Source organism: Triturus cristatus, chromosome 6 (genome assembly GCF_964204655.1).
Source record: "Triturus cristatus chromosome 6, aTriCri1.1, whole genome shotgun sequence".
NCBI classification, from domain to species: Eukaryota; Metazoa; Chordata; class Amphibia; order Caudata; family Salamandridae; genus Triturus; species Triturus cristatus.
This window is the reverse complement of record NC_140589.1, coordinates 36,310,232-36,324,549: the sequence shown is the minus strand read 5'-3', so window position 1 is coordinate 36,324,549 and position 14,318 is coordinate 36,310,232.

The following is a 14,318-nucleotide window of genomic DNA, read 5'->3' as shown; positions in this document are numbered from 1 at the left end:
TCGTGGTCCTTCTGTGACAGTACTGCCCCTAAACCCTGTTCTGAAGCATCTGTCTGAAGTAGGAAGGGCTGTGTATAATCCGGACTAACTAGCACGGGATCGGAGGTCAAGGCGTTCTTCAGATCGATAAATGCATGCCACAATAGGGGAGTTGGGTTTTTCAGGATGGCCTCTGTTTTCGTGGCTTTCTTCAATAGGTCAGTGAGCGGGGCGGCCCTTTGGGAGAAATTGGGCACAAACCTGCGATAGTAACCCAGAAGGCCCAGAAAGGCCCGCAAGTCTTTTCTGGTCTGGGGGAAGGGGAGGGAATGGATGGCTTCTGTTTTGCTTCTCTGGGGCCGTATGAGGCCCTCACCCAGGAGGTATCCCAGATATTTAACGGTTTGGGCTGCCAGGGTGGTTTTGGCTGGATTAATCGTGAACCCATAGGAGCCCAAAGAGGAAATGACGTTGTGGAGATGCTCCAAGTGTTGTGACCAGGTGTCGCTGTAGATAACAATATCGTCGAGGTAGGCCCCTGCATACTGAGTGTGGGGTCGTAAGATATGATTCATGGCCCGTTGGAATGTGGCGGGCGCGCCATGGAGGCCAAAGGGGAGGACGAGGAACTGATATAAACCTTCAGGGGTCGAAAATGCCGTTTTCTTTCGGTCTTCTTTTCTAAGAGGTATCTGCCAGTACCCCTTACAAAGGTCCAGAGTGGATATGTACTGGGCTTTCCCTATACGCTCGACCATCTCGTCTACTCGGGGTAACGGGTATGTGTCAAAGGATGATATCTTATTGACTTCGCGGAAATCAATACAAAATCTCACAGACCCATCAGGTTTGGGTACAAGCACTATTGGAGAATTCCAGTCACTTACAGAGGGTTCTATAATGCCCAGCTTTAACATCTGTTCTATTTCTTGGTGTATGATCGCTCTACGGGCTTCAGGGACCCTATAAGGCCTTTGCCGGACCACCTTCCCCGGACTCGTCTGTATGGCGTGCTCAGTGATGGAGGTATGACCCGGCAAAGAGGAGAACACCTGTTGTAAAGGGGCGAGACGATGCTGGAGGGCTGCACTCAGGGACGGAGGTAGGGCGGGGTCTATGCAAGGGGAGAAAGAAAGGGGTTCCAGGCCAATAGAGCCGACTAGGACGGGACGAGGACCTTCCCATTTTTTTAGTAAGTTGACGTGATAAATCTGGGTGGTACCCCGTGTGGGGTCTAGTTGTACTTCGTAGGTGACAGGGGTTATTTGTCGGAGTATGGTATAGGGACCTTGCCATTGTCCCAGGAGCTTTTGGTCGGAGGAGGGCATCATTAAGAGAACTAGATCTCCCACTGAGAAGACCCGGGGTTTTGTGCCTCTGTCATACTGATGTACAATGTCCCTTATCAGAGACAAGTGGGTTTTGAGGTTCTCCATATATTCCGGGAGGGGACGGGTGCGATCTGGTTCCGCCTCCCAGGCTTCTTGAGCCATGTCCAATAGAGAACGAGGGGGTCGGCCATACAACAGTTCGTAGGGTGAATATCCTGTGCTGCTCTGCGTCTTGCAACGTATTGCAAATAAGGCAAGGGGTAACATATCCTCCCACCTCCTCGCCTCCAGCCCTAATAGTTTCTTTAGGGTTTGTTTTAATGTGGCATTGTATCGTTCCACTAACCCATCGGTTTGTGGATGATACGCCGAGGTGCGTATCTGTTTAATCCCTAGTTGGGAGCAGACCTGTTTCATAAGGGAGGAGACGAAGGGAGTGCCCTGATCCGTCAGGATCTCCCGGGGAAATCCTACCCTTGAGAACACAGCGATGAGAGCTTTCGCAACGTTTTGGGTGGTGGGTTGTCGCAGGGGAAGGGCTTCGGGAAAGCGGGTGGCGTAGTCCACGATGACTAGGGCGTATCGGCAGCCACTTCGGGAAGGTAGTAAGGGTCCTATGATGTCCATACCTATCCTGCTGAAAGGGACGTCAATGAGGGGAAGGGGTTGTAGGGGTACCCTTGGAGGTTGGTATCTACTGTGTTTTTGACAAACCGGGCACTCTCTGCAGTATGTTTTGATGGTCTGGTGTACCCCTGGCCAATAGAACCTGTCTAGGATCGCTTGGCTAGTTTTCTCGTCTCCGAAATGTCCCCCCAGAAGGTGGCTGTGGGCTTGAAAGAGCACCTTCTCCCGGAAGGGACCAGGTATGAGTAATTGAGGTTTTTGGTGGGTCCCTCCCTTCCGATATAGCAACCCATGTTTCTTAAAGAAGTAGGGACCTACTATAAGAGGATCCTCGTGGTCTACTGCCTTGGCCCATGCTTCCTGCAGCACCGGATCCTCTCGCTGGGCTGCCCTGAATTCTCTGTCGGTCTGCCACGGGTGTTCTTCGAGTGTCACTGGGAATACACCGGTGTATTCACGTCTCTCCTTCTTTTTCTGGGCTTTGGGTTTCGGTGGTTTGGGTTCAGTCCTAGGGGAAACAGGTCCTTGAGGGAACGGGGCTTCTCCCCACCAACGGGTCAGGGAATCAGTTGTTTCTTGCAGAAGTCCTGGTAGTCCCATATAGTCACTTCCCAGAATAGCCTGTTCCGGTAGAGTGGGGACAAGACCAACAGAGAGGGTGGTTCCAGGATCCTTGGGGTGTTGGACCCGAACTTGGGTAGTGGGGTATTGTTTGGTGTCTCCATGGACACATTGAATGGCGACCGTACCGGACGTCGGCCCCACAGGTTGAGGCAAGAGCTGGGGCCGGACAACGCTCTGTCGACACCCCGAGTCAGCCAAGGCCATAAGTGGTTGTCCATCAATGCTTACAGGGCAGTGGAACGACGGAGGTGACATGCCTGGGACCGAACACACATAATTCCTGGCGAGTCCCACCTCCATGGGTTCCTCCTTCTGGGGGCACAACCGAGCAATATGACCAAAACCCCCGCAATGGTAACACTGGGGTCCGGGGTTATTAGGTCGGGGAACTACGGGGTATGGGAGCAGGGGGATTGGTTCCGGTCGCCTCTGGAAAGAAGGACGGGGAGGTCGGAGGTTTATGGAGGAATGTGGTTTGTGGGGCGGATCGTCCTTGCTTCGTTGGGTCTCTTGTGCCCGACTGTAGGCACTTGCGATTTCCACCGCCGTGTCTAGGGTAAGGTGGGCATGTTGTCGTACCCACCTTTGGGTGCCGGGCAACAATGACATCAGAAATTGTTCCAGGTAGATTTTTTGTAACACGTCGTCCATGGTGGAGGATTCCGGTCTCAACCACCTATTAGCCAGGTCCTTAATCCTAAAGGATAGAGCTCTCGGGGTTTCCTGGGGTCCCTCCTTGATTTGCCGTAGTTTCCTACGATAGGTTTCATCGTCGATGCCCAACCGTTCAAGGATGCACTTCTTTATGTCCCCATAAGGTGTGGTACCCTGTACGTTCGCCTGTTGGTACGCCGCCTGTAATTCGCCGGTCAATAAGGGACCCAGGTAGTGACCCCAGCGGTCGGCAGGCCATGCTGCAGCCTGTGCCAATCTCTCAAAATTGGTAAAGAAAAAGTCGGGATCCTCCCCGGGCACATATTTTTGCAGTACCACTGATGGTAGGGAGGTGGCTGGTCTCTGGTGCTCCAACACAGTGGTCAGTTTCCCCATAGCTTGTTCATGGGTGGTCCCCTGACCCCGTAACACATCGTGTAGTTGGCCGCGATCGTCCTCGGCCGTCTTCAAGAACCGTTCCATCATTATCCCCAACTGCTCCTGATTCTCCGCCATTTTCTTTATTACGGCCTCCATGCTTCCAGCTAATCCCACTTCTGACACCACCTGTGATCTTCGGGATTCGGCGGGCTGGAAAAGCAGGCAAGGAGGCCGTATATAGTGTGCAATAGTCTACTTTATTGTGTCCAAGGTACGGTGTGCAACAGGATAGAATACAGGTCTTCTGCAGGAGGAGGGGTAGAAACGATGTGCGGCCCCGTCGGTTGCGGTCGTCGTCACCGAAGGTCTTCTGCTGTCCAAGTCGCCGACGTTGGTCCCAGGAAGGGGGAAGGACGGACACCTCGGAGGGCAGTGAGACAAAACACAGAAGGAGCCGTTAGTCCTGCGGACACTCTATGTCGCTGCCGTAACCTTCACCGGGAGTGGTAAAAGTGGAGGGGAGTGTGAGGAGAAGGGACGAGGAAAAAGAGGGATAAGTCGAAGAAAGATAGGTGTTCGGAAAAGGGGTTGAGTGGGGTATTATTTACAAAGCGTGAGGTGCTGTACAATGGATACGGAGAGATCCTATCAGTGTGAAGGGGTGCTAACAGGAGAGAGGCTATATACATCTATCTACAGAGAGTCTAGGGTACACACGGGTACTGTAGAGTACTATACGGAAGGAAAAGCTGGTACTCACGGGCTCCGCCGTAACTCTCATCCGAGTTACGGCCGCTCTTCAGCCTCCTCCGGGGGACTCCACCAGTCTTCCGACCACTCTTCTGGTTCGCCGCTCTCGTCCTCTCCTGTCGCCGTATCTCCTGCCGAACTCTCCTGCCACGATCCTTCGACGACTTCTGCTTCCTGTCTTCCGGCTTTTCTGTCTCCGGCGGGGAACGGGTAGGAGGGACTTCCGGGAATCAGGGGTTGTCCTTCCGGTGGGTCGCTGTTCGGGATTGGCTCCTGTAAGTAAAAGAGGGGCGGGATTCCTGGGGTCACCGAGGTTGTGGTTGAAACCCTGGATGGACTGTCCAGGCAGGGAGGATTGAGCGGAAAGGACGCCCCGGACAGGGTAAGTAAGGGGGGCCAGATCCGAGGTAGGGAGTCTCCGTTACATTCCCTTTCCCTAGCTGTCTTTCTTGTATCCGGTGTGGACAGTGGATAGCGAGAGAGGAAGTCCGCGTTACCCTGTTCTATGCCTTTTCGATGTACTGTTTTGAAGCGGTACGGTTGGAGGGCCAGGAACCACCGCAGGACACGGTCATTGTGCCCCTTGTTCCGGGCCATCCACTCAAGGGGGGCGTGATCGGTGAAGATGGTAAAGTCACGCCCTTCTAGGTAGTAACGGAGACTGTCCACTGCCCATTTAATTGCCAAAGCTTCTTTCTCCACGACGGCATAATTCCGTTCTCGAGGAAACAGTTTCCTGCTGAGGTAAAGAATGGGTCTTTCGTTCCCCTCGTGGTCCTTCTGTGACAGTACTGCCCCTAAACCCTGTTCTGAAGCATCTGTCTGAAGTAGGAAGGGCTGTGTATAATCCGGACTAACTAGCACGGGATCGGAGGTCAAGGCGTTCTTCAGATCGATAAATGCATGCCACAATAGGGGAGTTGGGTTTTTCAGGATGGCCTCTGTTTTCGTGGCTTTCTTCAATAGGTCAGTGAGCGGGGCGGCCCTTTGGGAGAAATTGGGCACAAACCTGCGATAGTAACCCAGAAGGCCCAGAAAGGCCCGCAAGTCTTTTCTGGTCTGGGGGAAGGGGAGGGAATGGATGGCTTCTGTTTTGCTTCTCTGGGGCCGTATGAGGCCCTCACCCAGGAGGTATCCCAGATATTTAACGGTTTGGGCTGCCAGGGTGGTTTTGGCTGGATTAATCGTGAACCCATAGGAGCCCAAAGAGGAAATGACGTTGTGGAGATGCTCCAAGTGTTGTGACCAGGTGTCGCTGTAGATAACAATATCGTCGAGGTAGGCCCCTGCATACTGAGTGTGGGGTCGTAAGATATGATTTATGGCCCGTTGGAATGTGGCGGGCGCGCCATGGAGGCCAAAGGGGAGGACGAGGAACTGATATAAACCTTCAGGGGTCGAAAATGCCGTTTTCTTTCGGTCTTCTTTTCTAAGAGGTATCTGCCAGTACCCCTTACAAAGGTCCAGAGTGGATATGTACTGGGCTTTCCCTATACGCTCGACCATCTCGTCTACTCGGGGTAACGGGTATGTGTCAAAGGATGATATCTTATTGACTTCGCGGAAATCAATACAAAATCTCACAGACCCATCAGGTTTGGGTACAAGCACTATTGGAGAATTCCAGTCACTTACAGAGGGTTCTATAATGCCCAGCTTTAACATCTGTTCTATTTCTTGGTGTATGATCGCTCTACGGGCTTCAGGGACCCTATAAGGCCTTTGCCGGACCACCTTCCCCGGACTCGTCTGTATGGCGTGCTCAGTGATGGAGGTATGACCCGGCAAAGAGGAGAACACCTGTTGTAAAGGGGAGAGACGATGCTGGAGGGCTGCACTCAGGGACGGAGGTAGGGCGGGGTCTATGCAAGGGGAGAAAGAAAGGGGTTCCAGGCCAATAGAGCCGACTAGGACGGGACGAGGACCTTCCCATTTTTTTAGTAAGTTGACGTGATAAATCTGGGTGGTACCCCGTGTGGGGTCTAGTTGTACTTCGTAGGTGACAGGGGTTATTTGTCGGAGTATGGTATAGGGACCTTGCCATTGTCCCAGGAGCTTTTGGTCGGAGGAGGGCATCATTAAGAGAACTAGATCTCCCACTGAGAAGACCCGGGGTTTTGTGCCTCTGTCATACTGATGTACAATGTCCCTTATCAGAGACAAGTGGGTTTTGAGGTTCTCCATATATTCCGGGAGGGGACGGGTGCGATCTGGTTCCGCCTCCCAGGCTTCTTGAGCCATGTCCAATAGAGAACGAGGGGGTCGGCCATACAACAGTTCGTAGGGTGAATATCCTGTGCTGCTCTGCGTCTTGCAACGTATTGCAAATAAGGCAAGGGGTAACATATCCTCCCACCTCCTCGCCTCCAGCCCTAATAGTTTCTTTAGTGTTTGTTTTAATGTGGCATTGTATCGTTCCACTAACCCATCGGTTTGTGGATGATACGCCGAGGTGCGTATCTGTTTAATCCCTAGTTGGGAGCAGACCTGTTTCATAAGGGAGGAGACGAAGGGAGTGCCCTGATCCGTCAGGATCTCCCGGGGAAATCCTACCCTTGAGAACACAGCGATGAGAGCTTTCGCAACGTTTTGGGTGGTGGGTTGTCGCAGGGGAAGGGCTTCGGGAAAGCGGGTGGCGTAGTCCACGATGACTAGGGCGTATCGGCAGCCACTTCGGGAAGGTAGTAAGGGTCCTATGATGTCCATACCTATCCTGCTGAAAGGGACGTCAATGAGGGGAAGGGGTTGTAGGGGTACCCTTGGAGGTTGGTATCTACTGTGTTTTTGACAAACCGGGCACTCTCTGCAGTATGTTTTGATGGTCTGGTGTACCCCTGGCCAATAGAACCTGTCTAGGATCGCTTGGCTAGTTTTCTCGTCTCCGAAATGTCCCCCCAGAAGGTGGCTGTGGGCCAGAAAGAGCACCTTCTCCCGGAAGGGACCAGGTATGAGTAATTGAGGTTTTTGGTGGGTCCCTCCCTTCCGATATAGCAACCCATGTTTCTTAAAGAAGTAGGGACCTACTATAAGAGGATCCTCGTGGTCTACTGCCTTGGCCCATGCTTCCTGCAGCACCGGATCCTCTCGCTGGGCTGCCCTGAATTCTCTGTCGGTCTGCCACGGGTGTTCTTCGAGTGTCACTGGGAATACACCGGTGTATTCACGTCTCTCCTTCTTTTTCTGGGCTTTGGGTTTCGGTGGTTTGGGTTCAGTCCTAGGGGAAACAGGTCCTTGAGGGAACGGGGCTTCTCCCCACCAACGGGTCAGGGAATCGGTTGTTTCTTGCAGAAGTTCAGGTAGTCCCATATAGTCACTTCCCAGAATAGCCTGTTCCGGTAGAGTGGGGACAAGACCAACAGAGAGGGTGGTTCCAGGATCCTTGGGGTGTTGGACCCGAACTTGGGTAGTGGGGTATTGTTTGGTGTCTCCATGGACACATTGAATGGCGACCGTACCGGACGTCGGCCCCACAGGTTGAGGCAAGAGCTGGGGCCGGACAACGCTCTGTCGACACCCCGAGTCAGCCAAGGCCATAAGTGGTTGTCCATCAATGCTTACAGGGCAGTGGAACGACGGAGGTGACATGCCTGGGACCGAACACACATAATTCCTGGCGAGTCCCACCTCCATGGGTTCCTCCTTCTGGGGGCACAACCGAGCAATATGACCAAAACCCCCGCAATGGTAACACTGGGGTCCGGGGTTATTAGGTCGGGGAACTACGGGGTATGGGAGCAGGGGGATTGGTTCCGGTCGCCTCTGGAAAGAAGGACGGGGAGGTCGGAGGTTTATGGAGGAATGTGGTTTGTGGGGCGGATCGTCCTTGCTTCGTTGGGTCTCTTGTGCCCGACTGTAGGCACTTGCGATTTCCACCGCCGTGTCTAGGGTAAGGTGGGCATGTTGTCGTACCCACCTTTGGGTGCCGGGCAACAATGACATCAGAAATTGTTCCAGGTAGATTTTTTGTAACACGTCGTCCATGGTGGAGGATTCCGGTCTCAACCACCTATTAGCCAGGTCCTTAATCCTAAAGGATAGAGCTCTCGGGGTTTCCTGGGGTCCCTCCTTGATTTGCCGTAGTTTCCTACGATAGGTTTCATCGTCGATGCCCAACCGTTCAAGGATGCACTTCTTTATGTCCCCATAAGGTGTGGTACCCTGTACGTTCGCCTGTTGGTACGCCGCCTGTAATTCGCCGGTCAATAAGGGACCCAGGTAGTGACCCCAGCGGTCGGCAGGCCATGCTGCAGCCTGTGCCAATCTCTCAAAATTGGTAAAGAAAAAGTCGGGATCCTCCCCGGGCACATATTTTTGCAGTACCACTGATGGTAGGGAGGTGGCTGGTCTCTGGTGCTCCAACACAGTGGTCAGTTTCCCCATAGCTTGTTCATGGGTGGTCCCCTGACCCCGTAACACATCGTGTAGTTGGCCGCGATCGTCCTCGGCCGTCTTCAAGAACCGTTCCATCATTATCCCCAACTGCTCCTGATTCTCCGCCATTTTCTTTATTACGGCCTCCATGCTTCCAGCTAATCCCACTTCTGACACCACCTGTGATCTTCGGGATTCGGCGGGCTGGAAAAGCAGGCAAGGAGGCCGTATATAGTGTGCAATAGTCTACTTTATTGTGTCCAAGGTACGGTGTGCAACAGGATAGAATACAGGTCTTCTGCAGGAGGAGGGGTAGAAACGATGTGCGGCCCCGTCGGTTGCGGTCGTCGTCACCGAAGGTCTTCTGCTGTCCAAGTCGCCGACGTTGGTCCCAGGAAGGGGGAAGGACGGACACCTCGGAGGGCAGTGAGACAAAACACAGAAGGAGCCGTTAGTCCTGCGGACACTCTATGTCGCTGCCGTAACCTTCACCGGGAGTGGTAAAAGTGGAGGGGAGTGTGAGGAGAAGGGACGAGGAAAAAGAGGGATAAGTCGAAGAATGATAGGTGTTCGGAAAAGGGGTTGAGTGGGGTACTATTTACAAAGCGTGAGGTGCTGTACAATGGATACGGAGAGATCCTATCAGTGTGCAGGGGTGCTAACAGGAGAGAGGCTATATACATCTATCTACAGAGAGTCTAGGGTACACACGGGTACTGTAGAGTACTATACGGAAGGAAAAGCTGGTACTCACGGGCTCCGCCGTAACTCTCATCCGAGTTACGGCCGCTCTTCAGCCTCCTCCGGGGGACTCCACCAGTCTTCCGACCACTCTTCTGGTTCGCCGCTCTCGTCCTCTCCTGTCGCCGTATCTCCTGCCGAACTCTCCTGCCACGATCCTTCGACGACTTCTGCTTCCTGTCTTCCGGCTTTTCTGTCTCCGGCGGGGAACGGGTAGGAGGGACTTCCGGGAATCAGGGGTTGTCCTTCCGGTGGGTCGCTGTTCGGGATTGGCTCCTGTAAGTAAAAGAGGGGCGGGATTCCTGGGGTCACCGAGGTTGTGGTTGAAACCCTGGATGGACTGTCCGGGCAGGGAGGATTGAGCGGAAAGGACGCCCCGGACAGGGTAAGTAAGGGGGGCCAGATCCGAGGTAGGGAGTCTCCGTTACACAGGTCAAATGTACTTAAGTAGTTGGCCGAAGCCAACCGGTCTATAAGTTCATCTGCTCTTGGTATCGGGTGGGCGTCAGTCTTAGTGACTGCATTGAGGCCTCTGTAGTCCATGCAAAACCTCATCTCTTTCTTACCACCCTGGGTGTGAGGTTTTGGTACGAGAACTACTGGACTAGCCCAGGGGCTGTCCGAGGGCTCAATGACTCCCAGCTCCAACATTTTCTGCACCTCTGTCTTGATGCAGTCTCTGACATGATCAGGCTGTCGATAGATTTTACTCTTTACGGGCAGACTGTCCCCAGTGTCGACCTCATGGTTACACCAATTGGTCTGACTGGGTGTCAGAGAGAACATATGTCGGAAGGATTGAAGAACCTGTTTACAATCCTGTTGTTGATGTCCAGAGAGGCTGCCACAAAAGACAACACCATCTACTGACCCATCGTCAGGGTTCTGAGAGAGCAGGTCCGGGAGAGGGTCACTCTCCTCCTCCTGTCCCTCATCTGTGGCCATGAGCAAGCCCATGCCCTCCCTGTCGACATATGCCTTGAGCCTGTTTACATGGAGCACCCGGTGGGGGCTCCGGGGAGTTCCCAGGTCTACCAAGTAGGTGACCTCTCCCTTTTGCTCAATGATCGTGTGGGGCCCAGACCATTTGTGTTTGAGTGCTGCTGGGGCCACTGGCTCCAGCACCCACACCTTCTGTCCAGGCTGATACACAGTCAGGACAGCCTTTTGGTCGTGCCAAGCTTTTTGTAATTCTTGGCTCGCCTCAAGGTTTTTAGATGCCTTTTCCATGTACTCAGCCATCCGCGAGCGGAGACCGAGCACATAGTCCACAATGTTTGATGCCGGCTTTTTGAGAGGTCTCTCCCATCCTTCCTTTACCAAACAAAGGGGTCCCCTTACAGGATGTCCGAACAGAAGTTCAAAAGGGCTGTAGCCAACCCCCTTCTACGGGACCTCTCTGTAGGCGAACAAGAGGCAGGGTATCAGGACATCCCATCTCCGCCGAAGCTTTTCAGGTAGTCCATGAATCATCCCTTTTAGGGTCCTGTTGAATCTCTCAACAAGCCCATTGCATTGTGGGTGATAGGGTGTGGTGAATTTGTAGTTGACACCGCACTCCTTCCACATAGCAGTCAGATATCCCGACATGAAGTTTGCACCTCTGTCGGAGACGACCTCCTTAGGGAAGCCCACTCTGGAGAACACTCCAACTAGGGCTTATGCCACAACAGGTGCTGTAGTGGTCCTAAGGGGAATAGCTTCAGGATACCTGGTGGCGTGGTCCACCACCACCAGTATAAACTTGTGCCCTGATGCTGTCTGGGGTTCCATTGGTCCGACAATGTCGATCCCCACTCGTTCAAAGGGTACCCCCACCACCGGCAGTGGTATGAGGGGGGCCTTTGTCGTGCCACCTGACTTACCACTGGCTTGGCAAGTGACACAGGAGCGGCAAAACTCCTTCGTATCTTCGGACATGTGGGGCCAGTGAAAGTGTGGATAAATTCTGTCCCAAGTCTTATTCTGGCCTAAGTGACCTGCAAGGGGAATCTCGTGGGCCAAGGTAAGGAGGAAACCTCTCAGAGACAAGGGGACGACCAGCCTCCTGGTCGCGCCAGGCTTGGGGTCTCTTGCCTCGGAGTACAGGAGTCCATCGTCCCAGTACACTTTGTGGGTACCTGTGGCGTTCCCTGCAGCCTCAGCAGCAGCCTGCTGTCTGAGGGGTTCAAGTGAGGGGCAGTCTAACTGTGCCTTCCCCAGGTCTTCCCTAGAGGGTCCCCCTGAGCCCAGAAACTCAACCTGACTAGGTTCAAGCTCTTGTGGCTCAGTTTCCCTCAGTTTCTTAAGGTCAGCCTCCTCAGAGACTTGATCCACGACCTGGGGCAAGGGGGAAGGCGAAGCCTTACCCTTACTGCTCCTTTTCTTGGATGGTGTCTGGTCCGTTCTTCCAGGATCCAGCACCTGTTTAGTGGGGCATATTTTGGCCTGTGACCTGGTCACAGCAAGGACATGTGCTGGCAAGCCTAACATTTCCATGTGAGTCCTCTGCTCCACTTCTGACCATTGTGACGTTTCCAAATCATTGCCCAACAGACATTCTACGGGGAGGTCTGAACTAACCACAACTTTCTTCGGGCCACTTACCCCTCCCCAGGAGAAATCAACAACTGCCATACTGTGATTGGTAGTGACATTGCTGGCATTGGTCACTAGGTAATCGGTACCTAGCATGATCTGTCCAGGGTCCACAAAGTTAGGCGTCACCATGGTGACACTGGCACAAGTGTCCCTGTAGGCCTGAGCCACTTTTCCATTGATCAAAGGCGTCTGCCTGTATTTGCCCAAAGTATTGGGACTGGCATCAGGGGACATATCCATATCCCCTGTACAGACAAGGACGGCCTGAGTGAGTGTGCCAACTAAGTCGTCACTCCCCTCAGTTCCCACGGTTAACCCAACTAATGCCTTGGGAGGCGCACTACCACTGCTGACTGTACTAGGGGGTGCAGGTGCCTTAGGGGCTGCAGTGGCAGGAGTTTGCCCTCCTTTCTTGGTGCACTCACTAAACCAGTGAGTCTTACTTTTACAGTATTGGCACCACCTTTTTGACTGGCCTTCTGGAGTCTTCTTTTTCTGCTATGAAGCCTGACCCCCACCCTCTTTGGTTTGTTGGGGGCCTGTCGAAGACTTCTGGTCATTTTGTTCGTTCTTGTTACTACCCTTTTGGTCTGCTTTCTTCTGACCACCCTGGTTCTGAGTCTGGTTCTGCTTGACCCTTGTTCTGACCCATCTGTCTGCCTTCTTTCCCAATTCTTGGGGAGAGGTCAGCTCCGAGTCGACAAGGTGCTGATGCAACAATTGGTTCTGACAGTTGTTTAAAATCTGTTCTCTCATGATATGATTGTACAATCCTGTGTAATCAGTAACCTTGCTACCCAGCAACCAACCTTCTAAAGCCTTAGTGGCACAATCGTCAAAGTCAGCCCAATCCTGAGACTAAATTTTCTGGGTGTCCCTGAACAGCACCCGGTACTGCTCGGTGGTTAAGCCGAACCCATCAATCAGTGTATTCTTCAGGACTTGGTAGTTGTTGGCATCCTCAGCTCTCGTAGTGAGGAGCTTGTCTCGTCCTTTACCTTCAAAGGAGAGCCACAGTATAGCTGCCCACTGACTTGGGGGGACGCACTGGACAGTGCAAGCCCTCTCCAAGGCAGTTATCCACTTGTGGATGTCGTCCCCTTGCTTAAGGGGGGCACTATTTTACTCAGGTGTCTAGTGTCTATACCCCTGTCTTTCTCTCTAATGAGAATGCTGCCACCAGTGGGATCTAACCCACTCAATTTCTGCTCTCGGGCCAAGGCAAGTCTTTCTTTGGCGAGGGCAAGTTCTTCCCGCTCGATCCTCAGATTGACTTCCCTCATCTTCGCTTCGTGCTCCCTTCTCTGAGGGGACGTCATCCCTCTCTGAGAAGATGCCTGAGAAACATGTGTTCGAACAGATCTGTTAGAGCCTCTCGAGAGAGACCTAACTCGTCCGTTCCAAGGTTAAGCCTGCTTAAGCGTGGGCCCGGGGCTCCCCCAGTTCCATTCTCATGCCTGCTTAAGTTGGTCCTTGTGAGCCTACTGACTACTACTGGACCTCCGTCTGCCTCGTCCCCTTCTAACTCTTCTTCCTCTTCCTCCTCACCATTGAGGTCGAGGTCAGGGTCACCAAGGGTTCCCTCTAAGGGAGGCATGTTCCCATCAGCATTAGGGGGGCCTGTGTTAGAGGACCTCCTAGCATCGTAAGTCTCTAAGAGACCTATCAGAAATGCGATGGTAGGGTTAGAACCCTGGTTTAGCTTCCTGGAGGCACACAGCTGTCTCATCTCCGTGAAGCTAAGAGCTGCATATCGTGACACGACCTGTGGAGGGTCACTGACCACTAAGGGAGTCTCTGCAGACTCTCCGTGGACCGACATGCTTTCTAGTGAGGTGTAAGTGATGCACCTACCTACACTATGTGTTTCTCTACTGATCCCTTGCTAAGAGTTATAGTCAGGGTGTGCTACTCCCTGTTTCACTATAACAGCTGGTTCAGTAGAACTCAGAGTATTCTAAGTTAAGTTATATGTACCTGGGTACTTATGTGATCTTTCAACTTGATATTCTTAGGATACGTGTGTGGTAAAACAACAGCAAGCTCAAATCCCAACCGCTGCTCACCAATGTGAGAAGTTGGCCTGATATGTAGTGCTCACTATTCTAGTGATCACTGTGTATCATTCCAAACGACCCTTATTGATGATTGGTTGTAAGTCAACCTTATAGACCAGCTATCCTAGTAGCGTGGACAAGAGCAGTCTTCAGGCTAAACTCTAGAGGGCGTGTTAAGCCAGCTGTTTACCATCACATATACCCCTTGAACACCAAGTGAAAG